This window comes from Lissotriton vulgaris, chromosome 7, assembly GCF_964263255.1.
Source record: "Lissotriton vulgaris chromosome 7, aLisVul1.2, whole genome shotgun sequence".
Taxonomy (NCBI): Eukaryota; Metazoa; Chordata; class Amphibia; order Caudata; family Salamandridae; genus Lissotriton; species Lissotriton vulgaris.
In genome coordinates this window covers 1,727,309,292-1,727,319,128 of record NC_141695.1, presented here as the reverse complement: position 1 = coordinate 1,727,319,128, position 9,837 = coordinate 1,727,309,292, and positions in this window count along the sequence as shown.

The window sequence follows — 9,837 nt, the reverse complement described above, 5'->3', positions numbered from 1 at the left end:
GTATGAAAATGTTATCTATTTCCTCCACATTATCTTTTTTACGCATATTTTTAGGTTCTTTATCTGAAGATATTAATATTGTTACACCCTCTTCTGCTAAATTGTTAGACCTATTTATTGCTCTTGCATTTAAGGTTATTTTATCGTGTTGGAAAGACAATTCACAACTCTCGGTCCACACATGGTGGAATTATATTTGTGATGAACACAGAATTTCTATTGCTTCCTCTACCTCTGTTCCTCTGAAAATTAAATCCGATCTGCTATGGCTTCCCTTCACTTCCTACCTTTCCTCTAATCCTTCTCCCTTACCGCGTGCTCCTCATCCCTCAGGATCCCTCTAGTTACCTACCCTTTCTCCTCTTTCTCTTCTCTACTCTTTTCTTCTCTTCTGCTTTCCTCTTTCCTCTCTCTTTCCCTCTTTCCTTTCTCTACTTCTTTCTACCCTTCTTTTCCATATATAAATTCCTCTGGACTATGTCATTTCTCATTATATTCATATGTACTTTTTTCTAATTTTTCATGACATGCTTTTTTGTATTACTTTTCAATGCTTAATAAAAACTTCTTAAACAAAATATGTGTGAAAAGTGTGTATTTATGTTATAATTTATTTTAATTAATGAATTTTATTTTTTTAATTTTTGCGTAATTTAATTCTGTAGCGGGTTGTGGGTCTATAGGGGAATAGGGTGGGAAGTAAATTAATTATCATTAATTAAATATGTAAATTTATTTATTGGTATTCATTTTTAATTAATTGATAATTAATTTATATTTGGTAATTAATTACATTTTAATTGGCAATTAATTTTAATTAATTGATTAATTGCTAAATATGTTAATTTTACTAATTTATTTTCTGTAGCGGGTTGTGGGTTTATAGGGGAATTGGGTGGGAAGTAATTTATTTATAATTAAGTAAATATGTAAAATTATTTATTGGTATTTATTTAGACTTAATTGTTAATTCTTTTTTATGGGTAATTAGTTAAATTTTAATTGCCAAATAATTTTATTTAATTGATTAATTGCTAATTATGTTAATTTTACTAATTTATTTTCTGTAGCGGGTTGTGGGTTTATAGGGGAATAGGGTGGGAAGTAATTTATGTATAATTAATTAAATAATTCAATTTATTTAATTGTATTTAATTTGAATTAATTGTTAATTATTTTTAATTGTTAAATAATTGTTAATTTGTAATTAATTTGTATTAATAGGTAAGTAATTGTAATAATTAATTTTAATTTGTAATTTAAATTGATTAATTATTATATTATACAAAATTGGTAATTACATTTAATTAATTTTTCATAGATATTAATTTATATTATTTTAAATAATATATGAAGTATTTACTTTCCCTACTGTTGCACTCCCTGGAGTGGGAATAGTAATTTTTACCCCTACGCTATCCAACGCTTTCCCTACTGTTGCACTCTTTGGAGTGGGAATAGTAATTTTAACCCCTACGCTATCCAACGCTTTCCCTACTGTTGCACTCTTTGGAGTGGGAATAGTAATTTTTACCCCTACGCTATCCAACGCTTTCCCTACTGTTGCACTCACTGGAGTGGGAATAGTAATTTTTACCCCTACGCTATCCAACGCTTTCCCTACTGTTCCACCCACTGGAGTGGGAATAGTAATTTTTACCTCTACGCTATCCCAACGCTTTCCCTACTGTTGCACTCACTGGAGTGGGAATAGTCATTTTTACCCCTACGCTATCCAACGCTTTCCCTACTGTTGCACCCACTCCAGTGGGAATAGTAATTTTTACCTCTACGCTATCCAACGCTTTCCCTACTGTTGCACTCACTGGAGTGGGAATAGTCATTTTTACCCCTACGCTATCCAACGCTTTCCCTACTGTTGCACCCACTCCAGTGGGAATAGTAATTTTTACCCCTACGCTATCCAACGCTTTCCCTACTGTTGCACTCTTTGGAGTGGGAATAGTAATTTTAACCCCTACGCTATCCAACGCTTTCCCTACTGTTGCACTCTTTGGTGTGGGAATAGTAATTTTTACCCCTACGCTATCCAACGCTTTCCCTACTGTTGCACTCTTTGGAATTGGAATAGTAATTTTTACCCCTACGCTATCCAACGCTTTCCTTACTGTTGCACCCACTGGAGTGGGAATAGTAATTTTTACCCCTACACTGTCCAACACTTTCCCTACTGTTGCAATCACTGGAGTGTGAATAGTAATTTTTACACCTACGCTATCCAACCCTTTCCCTACTGTTGCACTCTTTGGAGTGGGAATAGTAATTTTACCCCTACGCTATCCAACGCTTTCCCCACTGTTGCACTCACAGGAGTGGGAATAGTAATTTTTACCCCTACGCTATCCAACACTTTCTCTACTGTTGCACTCACTGGAGTGGGAATAGTAATTTTTACCCCTACGCTATCCAACGCTTTCCCTACTGTTAAACTCTTTGGAGTCGGAATAGTGATTTTTACCGCTACGCTATCCAACGCTTTCCCTACTGTTGGACTCATTGGAGTGGGAATAGTAATTTTAACACTCTTGCTATGCTTCGGTAATAATATTGTATATTTTTTAATAATATTATGTTAATCTATACTACTATAATAAAGCAGAAACTTTCAGGCTTTGAGGCTGGTAAACTCGGGAACCACTGCGCCAATCTACTCACCCGATACACCGTTGAAATCGTCAAGGTGTGTAGATGGTTATTGGCTACATAAATTAAAAAAATAAACGTTATTTAATATGTTGGATTAAAAAAAAAAAGTAGTCCCTCAAAAGTAGCGCCGGCCGCGACGTGCGTGGTCACGTTAGGAGCACGGGGAGGAGCGGTGTCCGAGGAGCGGCGGACAAGGCGCGGGGGAGGAGCGGTGACGTCAGGAGCAGAGTACCGGCGGCGGAGGAGGAGCGGCGGACATGGCGCAGGGCAGGAGCCGTGGTGCGAGCGGACAGGCGGGAGCAGCGCCGGCGGAGGTAAGGGCACTCATGTAGGGGCAGGCGGGGGGACGGGACGGGCGGGGGACGGGACGGGACAAGCGGGGGACGGGAAGGGCGGGCGGGCGGCGGTCGGGAAAGCCTGAGGACAAGAAAGAGGAGGCAAACGGTGCACTACAAATATCAGACAAACAGTGCATTACAGGAGGAAAAGGAGGAAAAAGTGACGTGTGCAGGTTACAAAAGCAGGGCGGGCTGGGGCCCTGAATCAAAGTCAATTACAGGAGGAAAAAGTGACGTCTGCAGGTTACAAAAGCGGGGCGGGAGGGCCCTGAAGCCTAATTGCTCCCGGGCAACGTCGGGACGGGCTACTAGTATATATATATATGTTTTAACAAATAAAATTGTATTTTTTTATAACTTAAATTAATTATTTAATAATGTTAAGGTTATTTAAGTATTTTTAAGTATATTTTAGTTATTTATTATTAATATTTTTTTAATGTTACATTAATTTTAATAAATTCGATATTTTTACAAAGTACATATTTTTAAACGATATTTTTGGATCGATATTTTTGTACTTACCTGTTTGTAGATAGGACTTCGATATTTTTGTAGTCGATATTTTAAATGCCTATATTTTTGTAGTCGATATTATGTCAGTGATCCTATTTACAAGCATGCCATCATGAAATTATGATTTGTTTATTACTTTTATAATAATTTAGTAATAGAATAGCATTTTTTTAATTGTTTTTTTTTTCAGACTTCTGACTGCCTGATAAGAGAGTGGCCTCTTTCTGGGTCTCCATTGCAACCCTGATTGCTATCTCTACCTCACTTGTAAGTGTTCTTGCAATCGCCATCATGCACGTCAGGCGTTTCAGCTTTTTTCGCTAGATTACTCACAGATCTTGTCTGTTTCCTGCTACAGACCTTCCTGTTCCTGCTCCATCATCACTACAGAAAGAAATGTTTTTTTCACCCTCACAGACCTCATGCACAACCTTTGCCAATTATTCCCTTTTGACCCCAGGGTTCTTTCCTCTTGGTTCATAATCCCTCTTATTATTTTCTGCGCTGGTGATGACCTGGTGATTCACACTCAAGGGTTGAAACACCAATTACCCGATTTCTGGACCAATGACACATTGTGGTGTAGAGTGTTAACCATGTGATTCGCAGCTTAACCCCACAGATGTTTACTCACAAATGTTCTATTTTGAGTATGTTTTGCTTGCACTGTATCTTAGTGTGTGTGACACATTACCCAGAGTGCTGTGCCACATGCACCTTTTGCTTGTCCATACCAATGTTTTCAAATGAATTACCATACTTTTGAGTGTGGAGGAGGTCGGACTAGAAGATTGACGATCTATTTTTGTAATTATTTGACCATGCGAGATCGACAGCTCTCTTCTTTACCCCAAACCCTGAATGATTCTTGCATAATACATCCGAAGAAATGGCTGCTGTTTATATCACTGTAACTTACCCAGGTTCCTTGTCAGGTCTCTTGTCTTAAAACTAGAAAGCCCAGGTTTTGTTAGTCACCCAAACAATCTGCAGCCATCTCATCACAGACATGCACATTCAAACATACTGGCCATCCCTAAACTAAAGCACCATGCACCCTGCAAGCCACCCAGAAACAAGCAAGTACCATGACTCTCTCTGAGCACACTCATTTGTACCAACACAGAATGCACTTCACTTAGCACACTCATACACTCTTAGAGGTTCTGCATCCCACTCAGCACACTTCTAAACATACTGCAATAAATACAGCACACACTGCTACTCATTACACCTGAACCAGTGCTGACATTTACAACCACACTGTACCACATGCATTATACATAGACACATCTAAAACATCCTGCACTCAAAGCTGCACACAAAAACACATTACTTCTGTCTGTGTACACATGTACACCCCAAACAGAATGCACACCCTATTCAGCACACTCGGATATACGTAAATGTACTTCTCACCAGACCTACACACTCCAAGCATTCTCCATCCCATGCAGCACACACAAGCACACAGCCCTTGGCTCTACATGCTTGCATACATCCAACTACAAGAATCCTCTCTGTATACATTCAGGCACACTAAACACCCACCAATCCACTCATCACATCCAGGCACTCCTAAACCCACCTGGGCACCACAGCCTCCCTCAAAGACACATCCAGACATACCAGACATAAGGTTCCTCTCACTCCTAAGTACCCCGTATCCTAAGCCGCAAGCCCCCAAGCTGACCATCATAGTGCCATCTATCCAATTCCTCCTCATACAAAACCAGAGAGTGTGCTACCTATTCACACCCCCCACACACAAACCCTCCTCCAAAGGCAACACACCCACGCTGACCCAAACTCAACGCTCCCACCTCACTACATCACAACACAACACACCAGATGCCATACACACAAACAAGCGAGTGTGACTGTTCGTGCCACCCTGATTTGACCCTCCAAAATCCTCGAAGCAACCTGGGTCAAAGAACCTGCCTCTAAGTGGACTAGTACCGGTGATCCCCGACTCTTAGTCCAAGAAAGGCTTTCCTCATCCACAGGCTTGGACTGCTCTGCTCAGAAGGTAGGGCTGTTTTGGACAAATATATTGTGTGAACAAAATATTGTGTGAATAATATTGTGGTGGTAAGTTTCTATGGGTATGCAAAGTTTTACTATACCTAACACCATATATATGTACCTTGATAATATATAAATATGATGAGGGCGGGTATGATATTGAGCAGCATGTTGAGGCGACCACAACGGGGCTTGTTGTTCTATCTTATATTTCTTGCTAGAAGGGAGATTTCTAGATGTTGGATTGATCAATTTCCTCCTACGACCTGGTTAAAAGCAGTGTGTTGGACTTGGCGGACGTATGTGGAATGTAGCTCTAGCAAGAGGAAAGGGCTATGGGCTGACTTCTCCACGTGGAGGGGTATGACGGCACCAGAAACGTGAAAGATCCCATGTTTACACCCATGTAGGGTCACAGAAGTGGGTGCTTGAGTTTAGTGAGGTGGGGTCAAAGCAAATGCATGTATCATAAGACATGCTGAGTTTGCAGAAGCCACGGTGATATGAGGACTAAACAAAAAAATAAAATAAAGAACACTGGAAAGTGTGACCCTTGGGAGGCATGGACACATCGTATGATGCTTGAATCATTCTTGCTTGACAAACCTCTGCATTCTTTGTTCCACTGGATCAAGCCAAGGGGAATGCACACACATCCACCTGAGCATAAACCTTGACTCCTTATAAAGCATTCATTCCTGTAGGATGGTAATCTGCTGCTCCTGGGTGAAGTCTCAAAGAGTGCACCATGGCTCGTTGCATAGTGACCTATTCCTCTATGGTCTGCCACTCCTGGGTGGACCCCTCAGGACCCATAACATGGCTGGTTGTATAGTTACTCTTTGTTTTAGGCTTATCTTCCGCTACTTGATGGAAGACTGCACCTCATAATGAATGCACTCTTCATCTTTGATGCTATTCACCTTTTTAACCCTTTGCAGGCCGTCCGACGTCACGATGGGCGTGTGCGGAGAACGGCCGGGGCCGTCCGGACCACGCCCAGTCATAAATCACCCGCACGGTCAACGGGTTAAAGTATTACCTTTAGTTAGTCTTATAATGCCCATTCCTATGGGCTGCTTCCTGCAGCTCCTGTTGAACTCTTCAAATCATATGCCATGGCTGGTTGTATGAATCATATTTCTATAGTTGATGTAAGATTGCACCTCCTGCGGATTGTGCTTTCCTCGATGGCCCCAAGAAACTGGATACCCGTAGGAGTGATAATTTGTGCCTTACAAATCTGGAATTATTATTATTATTACCTCTGGGTGTTTTTCATCTCTTCTATAATTAGTGTGATTTAATCTGTATGATACAGACCACACCAAGGATGATGGGTATCCACATGCGTGGCTATGTCTCGTCTCATATTCTTTGCCTACACCCGTACTTAAGTGCGCCTACATCGTCATTGTCGGAATAAGCTATCACTGACTTACATGCACAACACCAAAACACTTACCACACAGGTCACACTACACTCACTCCCTGTCTATCTATCCATACACTACCACCCAATGTTTAGGAGTCATGAAATAAATTCCTTTTTAGTCAATAAACACCTATCTGCCACGAAAAAAATGCAGTAAGAATATAATTCTGGTTCTTGCAAATGAAATCAAAGCACAGCCCAAATAGGACATTTGACAGACAGTCACAATTCTACCTATAGAATGCGCACAAAATAGAATGCTCCCTGTACACAGATGTGCTTCAGTGTCCCGCCTGGGGTAATAAGTACCTTATAAATGCAACCACAATACAATGCCCTTGCCAGTTCTATGTACTCCCTACACCTTAACCTCTTCGATGCTGATGACGGCTCCTGGCCGTCATGAGTCACGGTGGGCGTGTGCTGATGATGGCCGGGAGCCGTCATGACCACGCCCGCGATAGGAATGTTCAGCACAGCGGCGGAATTCGCGCAGCAGTGATGAGGTTAAAATGGTGTGATGAGCTGTGTAGGGACTCAAATCTCAATAGTAATGAAACACAATCCAACCATCACTGTGCTCACCATCACTGAGAAGGCAAGAAGGCTGTAAGTGAGGCTGGTCCCATGACAAGGTTGGGCTACAAAGTCATCATGTTTCGGGTCGCAAGACATTAAAAAAAATGTACCGACTCCAGAGTTGGGGTGGTAATGCATTTGCAGAAGGCAAGTGGTCGTAAAGGGACCTTTTCAATTTTGTGAACTAATAAAAAGTGACTAATTGTGGTGTAAGCAGTGGTCCAGTGGACCACTACCAACTCTCAAACTTTAGATAAAAAGTAAAAAATTGTTTTAATGCTGCAGTGTTTTCTTTAAGGAAAATGAGCTGCAATAAAAAAATACTTTATTAATAACAATTACAGACATGGCTGTCTTCTGACCGTTGCAGGCCACTATTCATGTGATGGGTTCCAATTGTAGAGTCACAATTTGCAACCTACCTCATTACTATTCATGAGATAGTTCTGATTACAACCACCACAATTTGGAATTTTATGAACTCACGTATTAATACATATGTTGGTTCTTGAAGTCCTTTACAGGTCATTAAAATACTTGTTGCAAATTGCGACTGGTATTTTGCGACCACTGTTTTGTACATCTAGCACCGGGTTCTCTAAGACCATAAAGCAAGTCAAACTATATGTTTGTTGTAAACCAAATATCATCACAATACAAAGAATTATAATTACATTTAAATTAAAATATTATTTAAAAACTGGAAAGTACAATTCTACTTCTGCAGGCATCGGTTACTAAATCTTCAGAAAATCTTTTGGTTAAAACAAAATAATAAAATGTTAATACAAAAATGGGAATAAACTGGTGTTCAAAACCCAGAAGGAGGGACCCTAAATCCTTCCATTCACTTCATTCAACATAATGTCCTGTTGGCTTCTCTGTGATGAACATGTGCCACAACAATTAATGTTGTCAACTGTCGCAGGGCTTGGTAGATAACTTTAAACAGGTAACAAATGAGTTATTCATCTCCCTATTAGAAACATTGTGACATTACCTATTTTCTGACCATACATTCAGTCCTCAAAAAATGTACCTCAGCTGGTTTTTAGTGTGCTTTGAGTGTTATTAAAATAATTGATCCTGTTTTCTATTCATTAGTCTTTCTATTTTCTCCCAAATTACATTAGTTTATTTTTTATTTTACTCTGTTATTAAAATCGGTATATCCAAGGATATCACACCAATCTTCAGTCATTTCAAATTGTGGTAAAAATATAGATAAGACTTTGAACCTCTGAGACTTTTGCGTAGAGGACAACATGGGCCATTGTGAAATTGTGAAAGATAAGTGAAAGTGTGAAGGGAAAAGATATGTCTAAAGGCTTTGATCATTATCTTCCCTAATAACTCACTTAATTCATCCCCAAAGGTAAATGTGCTTTAAATGACTGTGGCAATACATTTTGCAGAAAACAAAGTTATGGGAGAGCAGTGGGACTTGGCAGAATTAGGAATAGGGCCCAATTTGGAGTTTGATGAGCACGATTTTCCGTCACAACATGACGGAGTAACTTGTCCATCAAACTATCGGCCCTCCTCCCTATTATAAGTCTGATAGACCATCATCCTTCCATCAGCGGTGCCCCTGTTGGTTCCTTCAATGGAAAGCTTACTCGGATGGCTTGATGGAGTACTGGCCATAGTTGTAAACGCATCAGACTGCCAGACCTATCTAGGGGAGACTGTCTGATGTTTTTTATCCTGTCCATCACCACCAGAGAAAATCTAGTTGTGACGAACAGCAAATTAAAATAATGATCTATCTACCCAAGGAACAAACTCCCTGAGCTTTGGCGTCATTAGTTATTTGTTTTTGAAAAACAAAATATTTGGTGGATGGGCATCCAAACCAATGGCAGCCATCCAACAAACCTTTGGCCCCTGCAGAGGAACTGGCAACAAGGAACATAGATGACTGGCGAGCTGGCGGTGATCTCTAAAAACGGCGATACCACCACCAATACTAATACCACCACATTGCCACCACTAATACCACCTCCACCAATACCACCACCAACAATACCACCACCACCAATACTACCATCACCAATACCACAACTACCAAGGCCACTACCACCACCACCAATACCACTACTAACACCACCAATACCACCATCACCAATTCCACCAATGCCACCAATATCACCACCAATGCCACCAATACTAATACCCCCACCACCAATACCACAATGAATACCACCACCACCAATACCATCAATACCACCACCAATACCACAACCAATACCACCATCACCACCAATACCACCA